This window comes from Trichosurus vulpecula, chromosome 6 (assembly GCF_011100635.1).
Source record: "Trichosurus vulpecula isolate mTriVul1 chromosome 6, mTriVul1.pri, whole genome shotgun sequence".
Classification (NCBI taxonomy): domain Eukaryota; kingdom Metazoa; phylum Chordata; class Mammalia; order Diprotodontia; family Phalangeridae; genus Trichosurus; species Trichosurus vulpecula.
In genome coordinates, this window is record NC_050578.1 from 259,928,764 (window position 1) to 259,953,600 (window position 24,837).

At 38.0% G+C, this 24,837-nt stretch overlaps 2 pseudogenes; both read right to left on the reverse strand.

The window, feature by feature from the left end:
• Window positions 1–2,676: 2,676 nt before the first annotated feature.
• Window positions 2,677–3,508, reverse strand: LOC118852711 (annotated as a pseudogene).
• A 12,296-nt stretch (window positions 3,509–15,804) lies between these two features.
• Window positions 15,805–19,749, reverse strand: LOC118854974 (annotated as a pseudogene).
• Between the last annotated feature and the right edge of the window lie 5,088 nt (window positions 19,750–24,837).

Here is a 24,837-nt window from a genome sequence, read left to right on the forward strand (position 1 = left end):
GGGATCTTTTTCAGGAGGTGATTGGTGAATTCTTTGAATTTCTATTTTATCCTTTGATTCTAGGATATTGGGACACTTTTCCTTTATAATTTCTTAAAATTTGCTATCTAGCATCTTTTTTACATCATGGCTTTCAGGAAGACCAACAATTCTCAAATTATCTCTCCTTGACCTAGTTTCCAGGTCCTATGAGATTTTTCACATTTACTTTTTCCACTTTTGACTTTTTTTTTGTTTCTTGATGTCTCAAGAATGATTGGCTCCCAATTCTAATTTTTAAGGGATTATTTTTAATAAGCTTTTGTAGCTCTTTTTCCATTTGGACAATTCTATTTTTAAGCTGTTATTTTATTCAGTATTTTTTACCCAGATATTACTTGCCTTTTCATAATTTTCCCCCTTACTTTCATTTCTCTACCTAAAATTTTCTCTACCACTCTGATTTTGAAAATCAGTTTTTAGTTCTTACAGGAAATCTTATTGGGTTTGTGTCCAGTACTCATTTTTTCTTTGAGACTTTGCTTGTAGCTATTTTGGTATTAATGTCCTCTTTTGAGTTTCTCTCTCAATCTTCCCTGTCATCACAGCATCATTTAAGTTCAAGTTCCTTTTTAGTTTTTTGTTTTTTTCCCAGCTTATTCTTGCTTGTGTACTTTATGTTAAACTTGGGCTCTGTTACCAGTATGGGTGGGAGACTGTCATTGTATGAGCTCCTGGATTTTTTGCACTGTTGTTATCAGAAATAGTTCTGGGGGCTTAGAAAATTTTGGTGCTTCCAATGTGGTATAATCTAGGAAGAATTGTGATCACTGATCTTTGGCACTCTACTTTGGTCCTTACCCATGAATAATCTGTGATATTTTGGGATTGCAGTTGATATTACTTTTCAGGATCTCTGCTTTCTTGGGACTGGAGGTGATACTGATCCTCAGGGCCTTGGCTTAGTTAGTCCCTCATCCCTTATGACTGAAAGTGACTGCTCCTCAGGCCCCCTGTTCCCTTCAGATTGCAATTGGTACTGATTCTCAGGAGACCTGTACCCTCTTGGCCAAAAGTGATTCATTCTACCCTTAAACTTTTACCCAGAAATGGGTATAGGCAATGGAGTTACCAAACAGTGTTCGGTCCTATGTCTCATGCTGGCACAGTGGCCCTGTATAATAACTTTCTCACCAGTTACAAAGTCCCCTTACCAAATCTGGCTTGACAGCTCCCAAAGCTGTGGCTGTTTCTGTAGCCACTGTCTTGTCCCATCACTATGGTTTTATCCATGTGGACTCCTGGCCAGCCTCTGCTCTCTTCCTCCCATGTCACAGATCCTTTCAACCTCCTAATTGATCTTGGGTTGGAAGAATATTTCACCCTGACCTTTTGTTGGATCTGCCACCTCAGAATTCAATTTGAGGTGTTATTTTATAGTTGTTTGGAGGGGAATATTGGGAAAGTTCAGCAAAGTGCTTCCTCTATTTCACCATCTTGACTTTATCCCTAGAAATCCCTCAATATTCAGTTTTTTCAAGGCTCACTTTATGCCAGGCCCTGTCCTAGTCCCTGGTAATACAAAGGTAAAAAAGACATTCAACTTACTCTCAAGAAGCTTATATTCTAATGTGGGGAAAACCCAAATATACTCAGGTAAATATATACAAAATTTATATAGAGCAAATGTGAAGTAACTGTATTTGTGTACATGCATTTTTGCATGTGAAAGCACAAATTATGTAAAAGCACACATAATTCTTGGGCCCAAGAAAAATGTCTTGTGGGATCAGGTACCTGAGTTTTGCTTTGTAGGAAGCTAGGAAGGTTCTAAGGTGGAGTTGAGGCAAATGTCCTCTCCAGTCATGGGGATGCTAAAAAGGAGCAGGAGCTTCAATATCTTACAAGGAAAAAACATTCAGGCCAGTTTAGTTTGGACCTGGATTATATAAGGGCAAATGATATGAGGTTCGACTGAGAGGTGGGGCTGGAATCAGCTTGAGAGGGAATGTAGATTTCAAATTTAGAGGAATTTTTTTTAACCCAGAATGCAATAGGAAACCACTAGTGTTTTTTTGAGCAGGTGAGTGACACAGTTAAGGCTGCGGCCTGAAAATATTAATTTGGCAGTATTTGACCAATTCTATAAGAGAAAGATTAGAGTAGGGGAGACAAATAAGAAGAATCTCTTAAGAGTACCAGGTAAGGGGTGATGAAGGCCTGAACTAGAATGGGGACCTTTGATGTGAAAGGAAGGGAATAGAATAATAAATATTATAGATGTAGCATCAACAAGACTTGGCGATCAATTTGTATATGAGAGGTGAATGTGAATGAAGAAATGAGGCTGGTTCTGAGTTTTCAAACTTTTGGTGACTAGTGGTACCATTGTGAGAATTCAAGAAGAAAGAAAAACATGTAGGTTTTATTGGAAAGGTAAGATGTTTTGTTTGTGATCCAGGATGCAGAACTTCCTATGCCAATGTAGGGAAAGTCCTGTGAGGTAGAGTCTGCTGTGTATCCTGGAGAGGAAAGGAGTGGATGCCTTATTCATCCTTTGTGCCTAATTCCTTTTCATTATCCCCAACAATTCTCATCAACCAGGGAGTTCTTCCCGGATGAATCTTTTCAAACCTAAGGGAACATGCAAAGACCTGGGCATTTGGGTGTCAATGATAATTAACATAAAGGGGCTGACTATTGGATAAAGCAGAGAGAGGACAATGGTGAAACGTATCCCCCAGTGCCTAGTTGCTTTAGCAGACGCCATATAAATGATGAAAGGGGAACTGGCTGAGTTAAAGCAGACAAAAATGACCACAAGCATCAGGATGGCTTTGGTGGCTCTGGTCTCAGGGGGTGATCTGGGGGAGAAGCTCATGCTGTGAATGTGCTGGACTCGCTGGCTGTGTCTATAGAGGACAAACACCATGTAGCCACTTGAGCAGATCGTGAGACCCATAAACAGAGCATCAGGAGCTGAATTCCAGATTACAATTTTTATGACATTCGTGGCATGAAAGTTAAAAGACCTATGCCCAATCCTCCATCTTTCATTACTGCTGTTCCTTGTATCATTTATGTTTGCAGCCACTATGATATCTATCAGAACATTGAAAATCCCACAGAGTAAAATGCAAGGAACAATATATTTGTAGGTCTTGGTTTTGATCTCTGCCCACATTAGACTGTTAGGACTGATGGTGATGGCCTGGAAGACACTTAGGAGACAGGTGTTGCAAAGAGAAAGACCTCGGGTGACTCTTATGAAATAAGTTAAGATTTTACCCATGATTTCATCCAGGAAAGACTGCCATCCCCAAGTGGCTATTATTATGGGGATTCCTCTGAAAATAATCATAAAGGCATGAGCTGAAGCCAAGTTGATGATTATTAGGCTAATGGGTCTTTTCCTGTGACTAGTGATGAACTTCAGGCTATGTAGATAAAGAAGGAACATGTTTCCCAGGATTCCAAACAAAAGCACAGTCAAGTAGACAATCTCTAGGCCTTCTTTATGAGAGCTCATTCCTGGGGTGTCTTGGAGAGCTTTTCCATCAGACCCAAAGTGAGCTGGGGAGAGGACAATGGGAATTTGAATTTTCCAGATTAGGTTTTCATAATAAAATTCCACTATGTACTTACCTTCTACATGAAGAATAGCAAACTTTCTCAGATAAGTAGTAGTCCTCCAGTATCTATTAGGCATGTATTCAAATTATCAAGGAAGGTGGCTCAGTGAATAGAGTGGCAGCCCTGCAGTCAGGAAAATCTGAGTTCAAATCTGGAGTCAGACACTAATTATGTGTCCCTGAACAAGTCACTGGACACTCTTTGCCTCAGTTTTCTCATCTGTAAAATGAGCTAGAGAAGGAAATAGCACAGTACTCTAGGATCTTTGCCAAGAAAAACCCAAAGCGGTCATAATGTTTCACATGCAAGTAACCTACTAACCAACAAGAAATTTGACTTATTGACTCACAAATATTTATTGACAATTTAATGAGTATTCTAGCGATATGCCACTTTCTAGCTTTCTATAAGTTGTGCCTTCTGCTTTGGGGCCATGACCATCATCTTTCACCAGTACCTTGGACTGCCCAGGGCTCATCAACTTTGATAGGTGAGTTTTTGCCTTAGCTTTCCAGGGCCCGCATCTCCTGCCACTTCCTTTTCATTGCTTCACAACACCATGGCATCTGTTCCTGTTTCCCTTTCAGTAACCCTTCATGTGTTTTGTTCCTCCATTAGAATATAAGCTCCCTGTGGGTAGGAACTTTTTTCTTTTATTCTTATCTCTAGTACTTTACATGGTTCCTGCATCATAGTAAGATGATTTGAAATGTCTTTTGTGGAGGGGCAGAGCCAAGATGGCAGCTGGAAAGCAGGGACTTGCATAAGCTCCCCGCCAGGTCCCTGTAAAAACCTATAAAAATGGCCCTGAACAAATTCTAGAACTGCAGAACCCACAAAATAGCAGAGGGAAGCAGGGATCCAGCCCAGGACAGCCTGGATGGTCGCTGGATGAGGTCTATTACTCATGGAGCTGGGGGCAGAGGAGAACGGAGCCCAATGTGGGTGGCAGCAGGACCAACCAGACCAGGAACTGGGCAGAACGGGCCCTAGCACCCGGAATCAGTGAGCTGTGGCAGTTACCAGACTTCTCAACCCACAAACACCAAAGACAACAGAGAAGGTTAGTGGGAAAAGCTGCTGGGGACAGGGTGATAGAGTTTGCAATTCAGCCACAGCCCTGGGGGGAGCAGGGGTGATGCAGCTACAGAACTATAGCTGCAGTTGCTTCTGGCCCCAGGTCCACCTGGTGGGAGGAATTACGTGGAGGATCAGAGCAGGAGTGCATAGCCTGCTTAAGATCCCAGTCAGGTCCTGGCTGGTTGTTCTTGGGGAAGGAGGAGTGCTGGTGTGGCAGAGCTGGCTGTATAGAAATAGCTCTGGAAACAACAGCACATCCCCTCAAGCTTGGAACAAAGAACTCTTTACACTACAAGCAGTCATACCCTGACAAAAAACTCAAAGGTCAAGTAAGTTGGCTGAGAACACGGCCAGGCAGCAAAAACACTCTCAGATTCAGACTCAGACTTTGGAATCTTTCTTTGGTGACAAAGAAGACCAAAATATACAGCCTGAAGAAGTCAGCAAAGTCAAAGAGCCTACATCAAAAGCCTCTAAGAAAAACATTAACTGGTCTCAGGCCATGGAAGAGCTCAACAAGGATTTGGAAAAGCAAGTTAGAGAAGTAGAGGAAAAATTGGGAAGAGAAATGAGAATGATGTGAGAAAACCATGAAAAAAAAGTCAAGGACTTGCTAAAGGAGACCCAAAAAAATACGGAAAAAAATATTGAACAACACCTTAAAAAATAGACTAACTCAAATGGCAAAAGAGCTTCAAAATCCAATGAGGAGAAGAATGCCTGGAAAGGCAGAATTACCCAAATGGAAAAGGAGGTCCAAAAGACCACTGAAGAAAATACCACATTAAAAATTAGGTTGGAGTAAGTGGAAGCTAGTGACTTTATGAGAAATCAAGATATTATAAAACAGAACCGAAGGAATGAAAAAAAGGAAGACAATATGAAATATCTCCTTGGAAAAACCACCAACCTGGAGAATAGATCCAGGAGAGATAATTTAAAAATTATTGGACTACCTGAAAGCCATGATCAAAAAAAGAACCTTGATATCATCTTTAAACAAAGTATTAAGGAGAACTGCCCTGATATTCTAGAGCCACAGGGTAAAACAGAAATTGAAAGAATCCACAGATGGCCTCCTCAAAAAGATCCCAAAAAGAAAACTCCTAGGAATATTGTTGCCAAATTCCAGAGCTCCCAGGTCAAGGAGAAAATACAGCAAGTAGCCAGAAAGAAACAATTTGAGTATTGTGGAAAAAACAATCAGGATAACACAGGACCTAGTAGCTGCTACCTTAAGGGATCGTAGGGCTTGGAATATAATATTCTGGAGGTCAATGGAGCTAGGACTGAAACCAAGAATCATCTACCCAGCAAAACTGAGTGTCATGCTCCAAGGCAAAATATGGATTTTCAATAAAATAGAGGACTTTCAAGCTTTCTCAGTGAAAAGACAAGAGCTGAATAGAAAATTTGACTTTCAAACACAAGAAGCAAGAGAAGCATGAAAAGTTAAACAAGAAAGAGAAATCATAAGGGACTTACTAAAGTTGAACTGTTTTGTTTAAATTCTTACATGGAAAGATGATGTGTTTGATTCATGAGACCTCAGTATTAGAGTAACTGAAGGGAATATGCATATATGTAGATGGGTATGTATATATATATATACATATATGTGTATGTATGTATGTATATATGTATGTGTATATATATGTATATATGTGTGTGTGTGTGTACATATATATATACATACATATATATATATATATATATATATATATATATATATATATAGAGAGAGAGAGAGAGAGAGAGAGAGAGAGAGAGAGAGAGAGAGAGACAGAGAGACAGAGGGCACCGGGTGAGTTGAATATGAAGGGATGATATCTAAAAAAAAAATCAAATTAAGGGATAAGAGAGGAATATATCGAGAGAGGGAGAAAGGGAGACATATAATGGGGTAAATTATCTCACATAAAAGGGGCAAGAAAAAGAGGTTCTGTAGGAAGGGAAGAGGGGGCAGGTGAGGAGGAATGAGTAAATCTTGCTCTTATTGGATTTGACTTGAGAGAGAATACCATACGCGCTCAATTGGGTATCTCACCCCAGAGGAAAGAAGGAAGAAGATAAAAAAGGGGGGATGATAGAAGGGAGGGAAGATAGGGGCAGGAGGTAATCAAAACCAAACACTTTTGAAAAGGGACAGGGTCAAGGGAGAAAATTCAATAAAGGGGGATAGGTTGGGAAGGAGCAAAACATAGTCTTTCACAACATGAGTATTGTGGAAGGGTTTTACATAATGATACGCATGTGGCCTATGTTGAATTGCTTGACTTCTTAGGGAGGGCACGTGGGGAGGGAAGAGGGGAGAGAATTTGGAACTCAAAGTTTTAAAAACAGACTTCAAAAATAAACAAAAAAAAGGTTTTTGCATGCAACTAGGAAATAAGATACACAGGCAATGGGGCATAGAAATTTATCTTGCCACCAAGAGAAGAAGGGAAAGGGGGATGAGAGGGGAGTGGGATGACAGAAGGGAGGGATGACTGGGGAACGGGGCAACCAGAATATACACCATCTTGGAGTGGGGGGGAGGGTAGAAATGGGGAGAAAATTTGTAATTCAAACTACTGTGAAAATCAATGCTGAAAACTAAATTTGTTAAATAAATTAAATTAAAAAAAAGAAAGGTGGCCCTCAAAGAGGGGGTGGGAGCACCTGAATAGACCCGCTGACCAGAGATGAAGGGAATTTAGTCTACAACCCACTAGGCAGCAACAGACACCACAGGAAGTCCTAAACAGGACCACTGCTATCCCAGACCTGGAATTTGTCCCAATCCAACCCTCTCATGGCTCAATGCATTCTGCTCTCGACCCTCCTCAGGACTGGGAAGCAATAGGGATGAACATCCCTAAGCCAGGGAGGTGTTAGGGCCTTCCGCGTTCTCACCTTTCATCAGGCTGAGCCCCTAGGAGACAGGGAAGCTCTGCAGCTGGCCCCACAGCTGACCTCTCTGGAGGTGAAAGCCAGACCCTCCTTTCAGTAGCCTAAGGGCCTCTTCTATTATCTGTCCTAGACCTAGAATCCTAGAGCTAAGAGGGGCCTGTGGTATGGATAAGGAACCCAAGGTTTTACCCTAAACACAGATCTCACTTATAATTGGCTCCCCCGTCCCCCAAAATAGTGGTGCCAAACTCAAATAGAAATGAGGCCACTAAACAATACATGTCCTATGGGGTGTATATTGATTTAGAAAGCCATATATTAATATTATCCATGATTTATTGTATTTTTATTTATTTTGTTAAACATTTCCCAAATACATTTTAATCTGGTTCCTGCAGGTGCTGGCCAGCAGTGTGTTTGCTGCTTTCTTGCCCCGAAACACCTGTCTTCAGGGCCTATTGCCCGAAACTCAGTATTAAATCTTTATTCCTTTCAATTAAAATTTTGATCCCTCTGGAAAGACAAGTCTTTCAGGAGGGTAACATTTTAAACAATCATCTGCCCTTTGTGACTCAGTTTGAATAAGTTTCCAATCCTCTCCTATGAGCAGAATTTGGTAGAGAGGAAGAGAAAGAAGGCATAAGAATTCTAGACACCTGAGTAGAGTGGAAGAGGGAGGATGCCACAAAATGGAGAAATGAAGTGGGGAAGCTCTGCACCATCATCTCCAATTCAGTTCATTAAGAGCTTGACATGGTGGAAAGAACACTGGACCGAGCCAGAAGACCTGGATGTCGGTCCAGGCTTTGCCACTAATGAGGTGTGGGACCTTGAGCAAGTGATTTCCCAGCTCTGGGCCTCAGTTTTCTCACATCGAAAATGGGGGATTTGGACCAGATTGACACCTATGTTTTAGCAGAAATTCTTAACCTGTGTCCAATCAAGTGGCATTTCAAAAATATTTTGATAACTGTAATTTATTATAATTGGTATCCTTTGTAATCTATACATTTTATTTTACGCATTAACAAAAAAAAGTATTCTGAGAAGGGGTCCTTAGGCTTCAAGAGACTTACTGAAGTGTCTATGACGCAAAAGAAGGTTAAAAATGCCTGTTACAGAAGGAGTGTGATGTATTGGAAATAGCGCTGGCCTCAAGACTAAAAGGCCTGTTTTCAAATTCCACCTTGGACAATCACTAGCTAAGTATTTGTGGACAAGCCATTTAACCTCTACAAGGTTCAGTTTCCTCATCGGCAAAACGCGGATAATAATGATTGTGACACTGAGTTGTTGTGAGTGAACGTGCATTAAAGTACTAAAATGTAAAAAAAAAAGAAATGTCTTTTGTGCAACTATCATTTGGTGGGAACGAATCAAAGTCTATTAGTGTAATCTTGGGTCATCCTTACCCTTTAATTAATATGGAACAGAATAGTTATTTGATTTCCTGCTTTTGATATTAAAAAACTGTTCTGGTATGGTACCCCCCTCTCAGAGAAAACAGAGTGGCCAGCTTCATGGTCTCTTTTCTCTTCTTCCTTTTAGCCAGGAATTAAAGATCCTCCTGAAGAGATTTGGGCAATATTACAGAGATATCTACAAAAGACTCCCCTCTAGCCACTTGTCTATAGAGAAACCTAGGCACATGGAAATAGTCATCTTACATGGGTAACAGATGTCTTACATGAAATAGTTGTGTATGAGATTGAGAGCATAAAAAATGGAAGAAGGAATGTATAGATCTGACATCTCATAATCTTTAATTTTATTTAAATGAGGCCAAAATATTGGACATTTTGACATACAAATAGCATTATTTAGAAATCCATGCAACTCAATAGAAGAATTGGTGCAGACAGTGGGAAAGAAAAGGGAAATGTGAATAGGAGGTCGGGTTAGTTCAGTGAGTGTACTAAAATAAAATAAACTCATCATTTGATGGAAGGTGACTCTTGCAGAAATTAAGGAGAAAAAGAGAAAGATTAAAAAGAATCTATGATTGGTTGGGCTAAGTGAATGACATGAAGGGTAATGAAGTGGAAAAAGATTCTGTCATTTATACATCACATGCTAATCAAATTGCTTTTTTGTCACTTCCTCTTTCTTTGCAAAAGGGAACTAGGGCAAAGAGACTAAGAAGTACAAGAGTCCAGGTGAGCGAAAAGACAAAATTAATAATCAGCATTGTTAAAGGAAGTGGGATGAATTCTTTTATAAAAGAGAAGAGGACAGCGGAATACATTAGAAATCTCATTTCAATAATATGTTATTAATAACAAATAATTGACTTATAAATATTCACATAGAGGTAAAATTAGAATCTAGAACAAAAGCTGTTACAGTCTCCTCTGGGGGGTCCTGTCCTTGTCCACCAAGCACCTGTCTCGGTATGCGATGAATGAGGTGGGAGTCAAGATGGAAGCAACTCTGATTTATTGGGGGAAATCATCCATATTTATAGGGTTTGCAATGCATAATCATAAGCAGGAGGCTAATGATTATGAGGATGACAGCATGGGAAAGAACAGAAATGTTGCAGTACGGGTCTCTGCATGGGCATGGGAATAATCAGTGATGTTGCGCTATAGTATCTACAAGGGCATGGGAAGGATCGGGACTGTTGCAATATGGTACCTGCTTCTCTGTACTAGAGCTACATGGGCTACGTGAGACATGAGGCAGGATGTCCCCGTAAAGTATCAAAGATGTCCTAGTAATTAAAGTAACAAGGCACTGCATTAGGCAACGGTTCAAAAGCATTAGGTAATGGCCAACTGGGTCTCTCCTTCTGGGCTCGTGTTTCCCTCGTGGACAGGCTCTGCCTGCATGTATAGGAAGACTATAGGGGCTTCTCAAGGGCGGAGGCCCTTCCTCCGGGTGCCATGTTATTCCACTCCTACTAAGCCTGTCTGGTTTACCCAGGAAACAGGCCAAGTGCTAGTGGTCCCAACAGCCCCGGGGTTGGCACCAACCCCTTACAAAAAGCCATGATGCTTTACGTGACTTCAAAAAATAGTAGCAATCATGGTTTCAGAAAACACCATAGTAGTAATAAAACAATAAAGAAGATAGGCAGGGAGACAATATTATGCTTAAAGATACTGTAAGTAAATTAATATCACATATCTATCTATCTATATATATATATATAGTATACACTTGTTATATATGTATTTGTACTCTAAATACATAAGTAGCATAATGGATAGGGTGCCAGACCTGGAGTCAGCAAGATGAATCTTCCTGAGTTCAAATCTGGCTTAAGACACTACTAGCTGTTTTAACCTGGGCAAGTCACTTACACTGTTTGCTTCAGTTTCCTAATCTGTAAAGTAAGCTGGAGAAAGAAATGACAAATCCCTCTTTGTCAATCAAAAATCTTTGCCAAGAAAACCCAAAGAGAAGTCATGAAAAGTGAGACATGACTGAAAAATGACTGAACAACAAAAACAAAATGCAAGAAGAATGGAAAAGTAGGAGACAGGAGAAGGGTTACCATATTTCTCCATGTGTAAGATGCATCCATTTTCAAAAAATTTGGGGTCTAAAAACTGGGTGCATCTTATAGAGTGGTTGTAGATTTTTTTACTTGCATTTCCTGCTTTTTTGCACTCATCTTTATGCTCATTGTTTCACATTTTTACCAGTATATTAGGTTACATTTTGTCACGTTCTGCCCAGAAATGACTCAGAAAAGATTCTCATACAGTGCTGAATTCAAGTTAAAAGTGATCCAGTTTGCAAAAGTTAATGGAAATCGTGCTGCTGAATGTAAGTTTGGTCCTCCTCCAACTGAGAAAACAATCTGAAACTGGCTACGGGAAGAAGAAACCCTCCTGAAAACTCCACAGCAGAAGAAGGCCATGAGAAGCAAGTCAGCAAAATTGCCTAATTTAGAGAGCGAATTGAAGATATGGATTGAAGAGCAAAGGGCAATTGGAATTCCTGTGTCCACAAAAATGGGCCAAGAAGAACTGCCAATGAAAAAAGAAGTTACTGATTTCAAAGGAGGACACAATTGGTGCTTCAGGTTCGTGAAACAGAATGGACTAAGCATGCATACATGCACCAGACTTGGCCAAAAATGCCTGAAAGGTATGAGCAGATGAATAAAACTTGAGTTCAATAACTTAATGTAATATATATTTCAAATTTCGGGCCCCTAAATTAAGGATTTTCTATTTGAGGCAATAAGGAGCTAGTGGAGCTTATGGAATAGGGGAGGAGATGACATGGACCTGAGGGTTTGCAAAATTACTTCGGGCTTAGTGGAGATAGGCCCGGAGTCAGAAGAGGCTTGAGCTCCTTCAAACCCTCCTGGGACATATATTCATTCAATGACTCTGGGAGTCACTTACCCTCTCTCAGGCTCAGTTTTCTCATTTGTAAAATGGGAATAAAAAGAGCACCTCCCTCTCACAGTTGTCAGGATAAAATGAATTAGCGCAGGTAAAGTACTTTCCAAACCATGAGATGTTACGTAAATGCTAGTTATTGTCAACCTTTGTAATTATTCAAGAACTGAGCTGTTTCTTGCCTGAGATAACATGTAGAACTGAATTTGAGCAGCACTAATACTTCTATTGCCCGTTGTAGTTGACATTAGACTTAGGGTTCCTATAGGCCTCTTCCCCATATTCTCTCCCGCTAGTTTATATTTCTAGATGAGCTGGGACCTACTCTGGTCTAAACATTTGTACATCTCTCTGCGCCCCACCCCGAAGCTGCCCAGTGCTCTGCACACAACCAAGGATTAACAAACAGACCCAATGAGCTCAAGTCCTGCTGCCCTGTATGAAGACTCCCAAAGTTGCCCATTGAAAGGGCCAATGGACGTGTGAAATCAATATTTTAATGAAATACAATTGAGCAAGAGTATGTGTGTCACAGGAAGTGAGGCTAGGAAGAGACCTTAGATTCTAGGCAGTATTGTCCCATGTAGACTAAGGTCTCAGAATATGTTTTGGGGCATCCATGTCTATGGACAAAACAAGGCTATGTCAGGTTCATGGAAGGAACCAGGCTGTAGAAGTCTTCAACTGGGGGCCAGGGCTAGGAGAAACAGACTGTCTGGTAGCTTCATATTTTAAATCATTGTTTTTGCTAAGTAGTTATTGCTGTGCAGTGTGCTAGAGTGGATAGAGAGACTGTTCTTCGAGTTAGGAAGTCCTGACTGACACCAAATAGCTTGTGTTTTTCTGGGCATGTCAAATAGTGTCTCAGTGTTTCAGGTAAATCCTTAAGATTAAGTTGCAGATCAGTTGCTGATCTCCTTTGCTGGAGATAGTTTTCTTACTGGGATCTCCCCTGTTGGATAAAACCACAGGGCTTTACCAATAAATGGTTTTTTTTAAAAGAAATCTCTTTTAGATACCTTTAAATACTGACATCCTGTGACAAACCCCAAACCACCTGCTCAGGATTTACATAGAATTGTACTGTATAACACATGATGAAATAATTTTTGGGACTTTGCTTTTTAGGGAACTTAGACTTAGAAAATTCCTTAACAACATAATATGACCATGTTTTTAAATGAAGATACAGTAATATCTCATCAGGGTCTCTCAGCTAGGGTCTGTCCCAGCCTATTCCAATTCAGGTTCCCGTAGCTCTGGATACAGAAGATTGAATAGATCTCAGGCAAACACTGATGATACTAACCCTTATTCCATTTCTAATCCTGTGTTATTTGTAAGGTGCTTAGCACAGTTTCTAGAACACCGCAGGAACTTAAAAAATGCTTATTCTCTCTCCCCATTCCCCACTTCACCTCATAGTATGCTCTGACTCATTCAGGGAGAACTGGTTGTGTGGGCTGGACAGCTCAGGATCACTCTGTGTGTTGTCAATGGCACCAAAAAATCTTTTCTGTCTCACAGGTGAGACCTAGACTTAATACTGGTATGTAGCAACTGCTTAATAACTGCCTATTAATTAATGATTGATTCACAGGGAACTGTGAGGTGCCATATTCAGACTGGGTGGTGGGAAGCAGAATTCAGGCTCTTGCCTCCTACACTTATCTGTAAACATAGGAAACAGTCACAACTTTGGCTCACTCAATGATGTCTTGAGACCTATAGACATATTACCTCCTTTCTCAACTGAAAAAGCTAGATTAGAGCTTAGGAACTCCTGTTCCTTAGGCTGGGGTCACGTAGTGACTACACCCTCCTCTTCATCAACATCTTGAGGCAATGACTGGCTGGGACTCAGTATGTTTCTGGGGCTGCTGCTGAGGCAGAATTCTTTATCATTTGGATCTGGCACTGAGATTTCTCTCTTCCTCCATCTCACAGATGCTTTTCTACCCTAATCTAGAAGCATAGGGTATAGAGCAGGGGGACAACAGAGGAAGAAGTCTAACCATGCCCCCATTGCAGGTATTGTGACAGTGTCCCAGGGACAGAAATATTTCTATTTTGTCAACTTCCCTGGAATTCCTGCCCCATCCCCATCACCCAGAGACTTGGGTGCCTGTGTTCTTTCTCCTGTTAGGGGCTTTACCAATTCTTGTCTGTGAGGATAAGAGACCTCCAGTCACTCACCACATTGTTCTCTGTTGCCAGGTCAGGGAGAATAGCGGTGCCAACTGGTGGGTATGTGTGAAGTGGGTACTGTCAGGGCAAGAATTATAGGGAAAGCTGAGTCTGACCTCGTCTCCCTCAAGAGCTGAAATTATCATGTCATCTGCTGGAAAAGTGACATCGTTGGCTCAGGGAAATTGGGAGATTTCTGAAGAAGAGAAAATTAACTTTTGTCTCAGGTGCAAATCTCCATTAACATGACTGTAGGTTAATTAAAGTTCCTAAAAGAGCATCTGTGATCTGGGAGAAGAGACACTTTTTCTCTTTTAATAGGGAGGGAAAGAGAACATGGGAATTGGTAAGGGTCATAGAGAAGAGGGAGGCAGGGCCATCTGATTTCTGCTAACTAAGGACCCCTAAGACTAGCGTTTGTTGTTTCTCGTAAGATTTTCTGTTGTGGATGCCACTGAGGTTCCCTCCTCTTCCCAATTGCAACATCTTTCTGCACGATTCTGGGTTCTTTTTAAGTTACTCTTTTCTAAGGCAAAGAAATTTGAGATGAAACTTAGAAATGTTTTTCTCTAGGACATGTTGGGACTGTTTCCACAGGGATGATCCATTCTGCTCAGTGAGGATGGTCTCAATGTTCACATCCCTCAGGCTCAGGGCAGGAAGTTCTGTCCTTCAGTGTACTCTTAAAACTAAGTGTTTCCAGGTGCCCTCATCCTCTGTTACACAGTTTAGGGCTTCAATTCCCTAGACCTTGTGCTTCAGATCCGGAAACTGGCTATAAAGTTTTCCCTGAGTTAACATTTTTCCTTCTCCTTTTGGATCCATTTGTTTGTTTCTACCAAACCCTTTTAATATTATGTATTCTCCATTGTCCATTTTATCCTTTGTGGTCTTCTTTGGTCAGGAGAACTTCCTCTACTCACAGATTTTAAGGGTAGTTTTGTCTTGTTCCTTTGATTTGTATAAAATGTGACTTTCTATACCTGACATTTCTCCATTTGAACCTTGTCTTGTTATATATTGCGAGATGTTGGTCTCAACTTAATTTCTGCCAAACTGTTGTATAGTTTTCACAATAGTTCTTGTCAAATAGCAGGTCCCTCTCAAAGTAGCTGGGATCTTTTAATTTATTAAAACTAGGCTACTCATTTGCTTCTTTTGTTTTATATCTGTTATGTTCCACTGATTGATTTCTCAGTTAATTAACCAATGAGCAATCATTTAGATGGTGGCTATTATTGATTTTAGACATCTAGGTGGTCCAGTGAGTAATGGGCTGTAAAACCTGAGTTCAAATCCTTCTTTAGATGCTTGATAGCTGTGTGACCTTGTGCAGGTCACTTGACCTTGACTGCCTCAATCGTCTTATCTGTTAAATGGGGATAATAATAGCACTTATCTCATAGGATTGTTGTGTGGATTAAATGAGGTAATATTTGTTGAGTACTTTGTAAACATTAAAATGCTATATAAATGGTAACTTAGTATTATTGAAATATAGTTTGAATTCTAATGCTGCTAGGTTCTTTCCTTTCCCACTTTTTTTCTCATTATTTTCCTTGAGATTCTTGACCTTTTGTTTCTCCAGATGAATTGTATTATTTTTTCTCCAGTTCCATACAGAATCTGTTGGTAGTTTATATGTCACTGAATAGGAAAATTAAATGGAATATTATCAGTCTTGTGTTCCTATAATGATAATAATTCCATCTACAGATTTTTCCAAAAGCTCATCAATTTTGATTGATGCTCCAGATTCATGATGTATTTATTTGATTCTCAGACCACTTTTTCCAATAATAGATCAAGCCACAGAATTGAGAATAGTTACTTGTGTTATAACAATATGTCCCCCAAGATCATTGTATGAGCCACGGCCCCATGCATAGGGATAATCATATCCAGAACCACCTTGTGGTTCACAAGCTATCTGCCATTCAGAAGGATTCCTTGTATCTATTGCAGATTCCCAAGTCTCATCAACAGTAAAACCAAGCATGCCATCATAATGGTCACTGGATTTTCCTCTTCTGTCATAAGTTATAAGATCTTCTCCTCTAAGCAGTAGTGGTGGAGAAAGGGGAAGATTTCAAATTCTGCTACCACCCTTGCCACCATGTCCAGGAGGAGATGGTAGGGATCATCTATGAGGCTAATGTCATGATAATCTCTTCTTGATGGTGGCATAGAATCTGTGCACAAGTTGGGGGCATTCTATAAAAGCCTTCTCTTTCCCACATTGGAAAGCCTACAGGGCATCCTCATTGATCAGCAAACATCATTGTGAAATCACCATAGGTATCAATTTCGTCATAGAAATTGGGATTAAAGAATTGTGCATGTCCTTTGATGTAGAATATCTTTTTCTGTCTCCTCCTGGGTTTTGTTGGTAGTATACAGAATTACTGTGTTTCCTTTGGCTCAGATCATATATCCTACATGACTTGTGTGCTGTGATTAGTATGAGCAAGGAGAGCAAAGAGCTTACTTTTAAATTACTTATTTATTTATTCAGTATTTTTAGGTTTCACCATTGATTTCCATAAGATTTTGAATTACAAAATTTCTCCCCATTTCTGTCCTCCCCCCCCACTCCAAGATGGCATATATTCTGATTGCCCCATTCCACAATCAGCCCTCTTTTCTGTCACCCCACTCCCCCCTGCATCCACCTTTCCCTTACTTTCTTGTAGGGCAAGATAGATTTCTATGCCCTATTGCCTATATATCTTATTTCCCAGTTGTATGAAAAAACAACTTGTTTTTGAACATCTGCTTTTAAAACTTTGAGTTCCAAATTCTCTCCCTTCATCCTTCCCCACCCATCCTCCCTAAGAAGGCAAGCAATTCAACATAGGCCACATGTGTATCATTATGCAAAACCCTTCCACAATACTCATGTTGTGAAAGACTAACTATATTTTGCTCCTTCCTATCCTATCCCCCTTTATTCAATTTTCTCCCTTGACCCTGTCCCTTTTTGAAAGTGTTTGCTTTTGATTACCTCCTCCTCCTAAATGCTCTCCCTTCTATTGTCCCCTCTTTTTTATCTCCTTCCTCCTTCTTTCCTATGGGGTAAGATACCCAATTGAGTGTGTATGTTATTTCATCCTCATGTCAAATCCGATGAGAGCAAGATTTACTCATTCCACCTCACCTGCCCCCTCTTCCCTTCCAATGAACTGCTTTTTCTTGCCACTTTTATTTGAGATAATTTACCCCATTCTATCTCCCCCTTTCTCCCTCTCTCAATATATTCTTCTCTCATCCCTTAATTTGATTTTATTTTTTTAGATATTCCTTCATATTCAACTCACCCAGTGCCCTCTATGTGTATATGTATATTCCCTTCAGCTACCCTAATACTGAGGTCTCATGAATTACACACATCATCTTTTCATGTAGGAATGTAAACAAAACAGTTCAACTTTAGTAAGTCCCTTATGATTTTTCTTTTTTGTTTACCTTTTCATGCTTGTCTTGATTCTTGTGGTTGAAAGTCAATTTTTCTATTCAGCTCTAGTCTTTTCACTGAGAAAGAGTGAAAGTCCTCTATTTTATTGAAAATCCATATTTTGCCTTGGAGCATGATACTCAGTTTTGCTGGGTAGGTGATTCTTGGTTTTAATCCTAGCTCCATTGACCTCCAGAATATCGTATTCCAAGCCTTTTGGTCTCTTAATGTAGAAGCTGCTAGACCTTGTGTTATCCTGATTGTGTTTCCACAATATTAAAAGTATTTCTTTTGGGCTGCTTGTAGTATTTTCTCCTTGATCTGGGAGCTACAATATTCCTAGGAGTTTTCTTTTTGGGATCATTTTTAAGAGGTAATCGGTGGATTTTTTCAATTTCTATTTTGCCCTGTGGCTCTAGACTATCAGAGCAGTTTTTCTTGATAACTTCTTGAAAGATGATATCTAGGCTCTTTTTTTGATCATGGCTTTCAGATAGTCCAATAACTTTTAAATCATCTCTCCTGGATCTATTTTCCAGGTCGGTGGTTTTTCCAATGAGATATTTCATATTGTCTTCCATTTTTTCATTCCTTTTGTTCTGTTTTATTTCTTGATTTCTCATAAAGTCACTAGCTTCCACTTGCTCCAATCTAATTTTTAAGGTAGGATTTTCTTCAGTGGTCTTTTGGACCTCCTTTTCCATTTGGTGAATCCTGCCTTTCAAGGCATTCTTCTCCTCATTGTCTTTTTGGAGCTAAGAGCTTACTTTTTAAAATTTAAAAAGAAAAAGTATTCTTGTCTGGTTATCATTATTTAACTCCTCCACTGGCTCCTTCATGGGAAAATGCAGCATGAATGGGGCAGGGGCCAGTTGGAGAGGGGCTTTTTGAAAAAGAAGATTAGTGCATTCTCCTGAAATGCTCATGCCAATGGTATTGTAGCACAATGGTTGTTGCTGGATAAAGTGAATTTTATGAGTAAGCACCAACCAGAGTAATATTTTTCTTGGTACTTAAACATATCACACTGCAAACTTCAGTATTGGTGGCACAACATCATAGAGACAACCCTTATTTTGGTTTGGATTGAGATGGTAGAACTTTTATGTTCTTGTGGATTACTTCCAGAAGGTTTGTCACTGAAGTTTTCTGCCTTGAGTAGAAATTTTATCCTCATTTGGATTCAGGGCATACATTGTGTTTTATCTCAGTGATATAGATTGGGAGAAATAATGATCCCATTCTCCTTCCCCTTTTCTTTCCACTTCTCTTCTTCCTCCTCCTTCTTCATTTTCTTTCTCTCTTTCTCTGTCTCTCTGTCTCTGTCTCTCTCTGTCTCCCTCTCTCTCTCTCTCTCTCTCTCTCTCTCTCTCTCTCTCTCTCTCTCTCTCTCTCTCTCTCTCTCTCTCTCTCTCTCTCTCTCTCTCTTATACACACACACACACACCCAAGCATTGGGATACCTGAATGGTGTGATGTCAATTTAGGTCTGAGCAGACCCGTGTCAGAAATTTGAATTTTATAATCTTAGGATTATTGTTAAATAGTCTCCTCTCATTATATAATAGTATTTACATTTTAAATGATAATTTAACTCCATTAACTGAAGCTCAGAGAGGTTGGGAGATTTGCTGGGAGCACAGACTAGGCATCAGAGGTGGGCTTCAACTTCAGATTATAGGTATTCCCTTTGCAATGTGTTTAAAATCACACTAAATTTGTAATTAATTTAGAAAATATCTGCATTTTAGTTATAAACAGAATGTTAATAACAGAATGAAGAAAAATGAAAATCCATCCACATATTTAAGCCTTTCTTTTTAATTCTGTAAATTATCTTCTTTATTTGTATTTGTTGTTGTTATTCATTGTTCAGTTGTTTTAGTCATGTCTGACTCTTTGTGACCTCATTTAGGATTTTCTTGGCAAAGTTACTAGAGTGGTTTGCCATTTTTTTTTCTCCAGCTCTTTTTACAAATGAGGAATTGAGGTATATAGGGTTAAGGGACTTACCCAGGGTCATGCAGCTAGTAAGTGTCTAAGGCCAGATTTGAACTCATAAAGATTTCTCTTGTTTCCAAGCCCAATGCTCTATTTGCTGCACCATCCAGCTACCCCTTTTGTATTTATATAAATCTAATATGTGTCTTGGGTTTACTTCCACATGTTTGAAAAAAAATTGAAGGTATTTTTCACAGGATTTTTATAACTATATTTGGTTCTTGTTTTTGTTTTTACATTTTTATTTGTTTTGAACTTAAATACAGAAGACAAAAAAGAACATTTTCATGTACACAGCACAACATAAAAAGTGGATTTGATATAAAACCTGAATTTGCAATTCACACCGTTTATTTTTAAAAAATTTATATAAGTGCTACACATTGTTTTTGAGGCTATGCTATTTTTCTATGCTTCCCTCTAAGTTTTCTTTTCTTCTCTGCTGTGCACTGTTAATTTTTTTCTCTCTCCTTCCCATCCTGCCCTAGAGAAGGCTGCCATTAGACACAGAAATACTTATATACATACACGTATGTATACATACACAATATGTGTAAAACCATAGTATACACACTTCTATTTATCAGTTCTTTCGTTGGAGGTGGATAGCATCTACCTTCATTGCTCCTTTGCAAATGATTTTAATATTTATAATACTCCAAATGACTTAGTTGTTCAAAGTTGTTCTGAGAAAAATATAGCTGTTAATTGTGTACAACATTCTCTTATTTCTGCTCATTTCACTCTTTGTTATTCTATGCAAGTCTTTCCATGTTTTTTTCTAAAACTAACCAGCTCATCATTTCTTTTATCAGAATAATGTTCAATCACAATGATATACCACAACTTGTTTAGACAGTCCCCAGTTTGACAGGTATCCCCCCAGTTTCCAGTTCTTTGTCACTACAAAGAGAGCTACCATAAGTATTTTAGAACACGTGTTCTTTTCCATCTTTCCTAATCGTCTTGAGGAACAGACCTAATAGTAGTATTGCTGCATCAAAAGGTATACACAGTTTACAAATTTACGGGCATACTTCCAGATTGTTCTCCAAATGGTTGGATTAGTTCAGAGTTCCATCAACCATCAATCAGAGTCCCAATTTTTCCACATCCCCTCCAACATTTGTCACTCTCTCTTTCTATTGTCTTAGCCAATCTGATAGGTGTTAGATGATATCTTAAAATTGTTTTGATTTGCAATTTTCAAACCAACAGTGATTTAGAGAATTTTTAAGTTTTTACTTTTTAAAAATTTATTTTTAATTTTACAACACTCAGTTCCACAAGTTTTTTAGTTCCAAATTTTCTCCCCCTCCTCCTCTTCGCTCCCATCCAAGATGGCATGTAATCCGATATTGGTTCTACCTATACCTTCACATTAAACTTATTTACACAATAGTCAAGTTGTAAACAAGAACTATGACCAATGGATTGAATCATGACAAAGAAGAAACAAAACCAAAAAGATGGAAAAAAGAGCAAATAGTTTGCCTCAATCTGCATTCAGACTCCATAATTCTTTCTTTGGATATGGATAGCTTTTTCTATCATGAGTCTTTTGGAGCTGTCTTTGAACCTTATATTGCTGAGAAGAGCCAAGTCTATCAAAGTTAGTCATCACAAATACCATGTGTCTGTAGTTGTGTACAATGTTCTCCTGGTTCTGCTCCCCTCACTCAGCATCAGATCACGTAAGTCTTTCCAAGTTATTATCAAGTCCGTCTGCTTCTTGTTTTTTATAGCAAAATAGTATTCCATTATATTCATATACCACAGCTTGTTTAGCCATTCCCATTTGATGGGCATTCCCTTGATTTCCAATTCTTTGCCACCAAAAAAAGAGCTGCTATAAATATTTTTGTACATATGGGTCCCTGTCCCACTTGTGTGATCTCTTTGGGATACAGCTCTAGAAGTGATATTGCTGGGTCAAAGGGTGGGCACATTGTTATAGCCTTTGACCATAGTTCCAAATTGCTCTCCAGAATGGCTGGATCAATTCACAACTCCACCAACAATGTAACAGTGTTCCTATTTTCCCATATCTCCAGCATTTATCATTTTCCTGTTTTGTCATGTTAACCAATCTGACAGGAGATATGTGGTACCTAATAGTTGTTTTGATTTGTATTTCTCTAATCAATAGTTATTCAGAACATTTTATATTAAATTTTCATATTAATTTTTCATACTCATTTCTTCTAGAGCATTTTTTCCATATATAGTTTTGATTCTTCATTGAATCATGGTGGGTATCTCTCGTTTTTAAATGTGTTTCTTGTAAAAAAAAATCTTCAATTAATCATATATCAATTGGGGAATGATATTTATTCCTATAAACTGACACAGTTCTTTATATGTTTATGATATGAGACCTTTATCTGAGAAACTGTCCATAAAAATTTTCTCCCAGTTTTGTTTCCCTTCTAATGTTAGCTACACTGGTTTTATTTGTACAGACCCTCTTTAAATTGATGTAATCAAAATTATCCATTTCACACCACACAGTGCTCTCTAACTCTTGTTTATGAATAATTTTTTCTCCTACCCATAAGTATATGATAGGTCATAGTACTGCCATATTGTATAGGTTAAGATCTGGTACTGCTAAACTTCCTTCCTTTACATTTTTCATTAATTCCTTTGCTATTCTAAACCTTTAGTTCTTTCAAAAGAATTTTGTTGTGATTTTTCTAGATCAGCAAAAATGATTTTTTGGTAATTTAATTGGTGTGACATTGAATACAATAGGTTAGTTTAGGCAAAATTGTTGTTCTTATTATATTGTGTCTGCCTACCCATGAAGAATGAATATTTCTCCAATTATTGAAATCTGACTTTATTTGTATAAAAAAGTGTTTTATAATTATGGTCATGTAGTTTCTGGGCTTGTTTTGGCAGGCATACTCCCAGTTCTTTTATACTGCCTATTATTACTTTCAATGGGTTATCTTTTACTATTTCTTCTTGCAGGGTTTTGCTAACTATTTTATTTTATTTTATATTCTGCTACTTTGCTAGATTTAGTTGTTTCCACTATTTTTTATTTGAATCTCTATAATTTTCCAAATATATCATCATATAATCTGCAAAAGGGATAGTTTTATTAATGTATTGCCATTCTGATTCCTTCAAATTCTTTTTTCTTTTATTCCTATTGCTAGCATTTCTAATAAAAAATGAATAAGATTGGTGACAATGGGCATCCTTGTTTCACTCCTGATCTTACTGGGAAGGCTTTTAGCTTATCCCCATTATAGATGATGCTTCCTGATGGTTTTAAGCAGATACTTCTTTTCATTTTAAGGAAAAATCTATTTATACCTATGGATTCAAGTGTTTTTGTTTGATAGGGATGAATGTTGTATTTTATCAAAAGCTTTTTCTTCTTCTGTTGATATAATTGTATAATTTAGTTGCTTTTGTTACTGATATAATCAATTATGTTAATAATTTTCCTTATGTCAAGGTACCCCAAAGTGTACTTCCTGGTATAAATTCCCCTTAGCCAAAATACATAATCTTTGTAATATATTGTTGTAGTCTCTTACCTTGTATTTTATTTAGGGTTTTTGCACTCACATTCATTAATAAAATTGGTCTTCAATTTTCTTGCTCTGTTTTTGTTCTTCCTCCTTTAGTTATCAGTACCATATTTCTTTCATAAAAGGATTTATGTAGAACTCCTTCTTTACCTGTTATTCAAATAATTTATTTAATATTGAAATTAGTTGATCTTTAAATATTTGGTAGAATTCACTTGTAAATCCATTTGGCCTTGCCTTTTTTTGAAGCTCATTTATGGCCAGTTCAATTTCTTATTCTAAAATACATTTATTTAGGTATTCTATTTTCTCTTTTGTTAATCTGGGCAGCTAGTATTATTGTAAATATTCTTCCATTTCACTTAAATTGTTAAACTTATTGGCATATAACTTATCAAAATAACTCCTTATAATTGCTTTGATTTCATCTTCATTAGTATATTCACCCTTTCCATTTTTAATACCAGTGATTTTGTTTTCTTATCTCTTGCTTAAAATCATATTAGCCAAAAGTCTGTCAATTTTATGTTTTTGTAAAAACAAGTCCTAGTTTTATTTATTAAGCAATGGCTTTCTTACACTCTATTTTATTAATCTTGCCTATAATTTTTAGCATTTTTAATTTGATGTTTAATTGGAGATTTTAATTTGTTTTTTTTCTACTGTTTTTAGTTGTATACCCAATTCATTGATCTGCTTCTTCTCCATTTTATTGGTATAAGCATTTAAAGATATAAATTTTCCTCTATTTGTTGCTTTTGTTGCATCCTTTAGGTTTTTCAATGTTGTCTAATTTTTGTCTTTCTCTTTAATAAAATTATTGATTGTTGCTGTGATTTCTTCTTTAACCCCCTCATTCTTTGGATTGTTTAATCTTCAATTAGTTTTTAATTTGTGTTTCCATGGTTCTTTATTAATATAATTTTTATTGCTTTATGGTTTGCAAAGTATGCACTTAATATTTCTACTTTTCTGCATTTGGTTGTGAGGTTTTTCTGCTCTAATACATGGTCAATTTTGTGTAGATATCATGTACTGCTGAAAAAAAGATGTATTCCTTTATATTTCCATTCAATTCTCTCCTTATCTCTATTATATCCAACTTATATAAGATTCTATTAAACTCTTTTACTTCTTTCTCATTTGTGTGTTGGTTAGATTTATCTAATACTTAGAGATGGAAGGTTAAATCCCCCAACATTATAGTATGACTATTTACACCTGAAATGCATTTAACTTTTCCTTTAAAAATCTAGATGCTATAACCTTTCGTACATTTCAGTTTTATATTGTTATTGATTCATTGTCTGTGGTACTTTTTAAAAATCATACTGTACTTCCCCTGTTTATCTCTTTTGATTAAAGCTCTCTTGGCTTTACCTTTGTCTGATATCATAATTGCTACCCCTGCTTTGTTTTTACCTCAGCTGAAACATAATAAATTCTACTACAAGCCTTTATTTTAACTTTGTGTGTATCTCTCATTTTTAAATGTGTTTCTTGTAAAAAAAACATATTGTCAGATTCTGATTTTTAATCTATTCTGCTATCTTTCTGTTTTATGGGTAAGTTCATCCCATTCACATTCTAAGTTATGATTGCTAGTTATGTATTTCCCCCCATTCTATTTTTCCTCACCATTACCCTTCTCATCCTCTCTCTTTGCCCCGTAACTCCTCATACAGCTGATTTATTTCTAATGCTC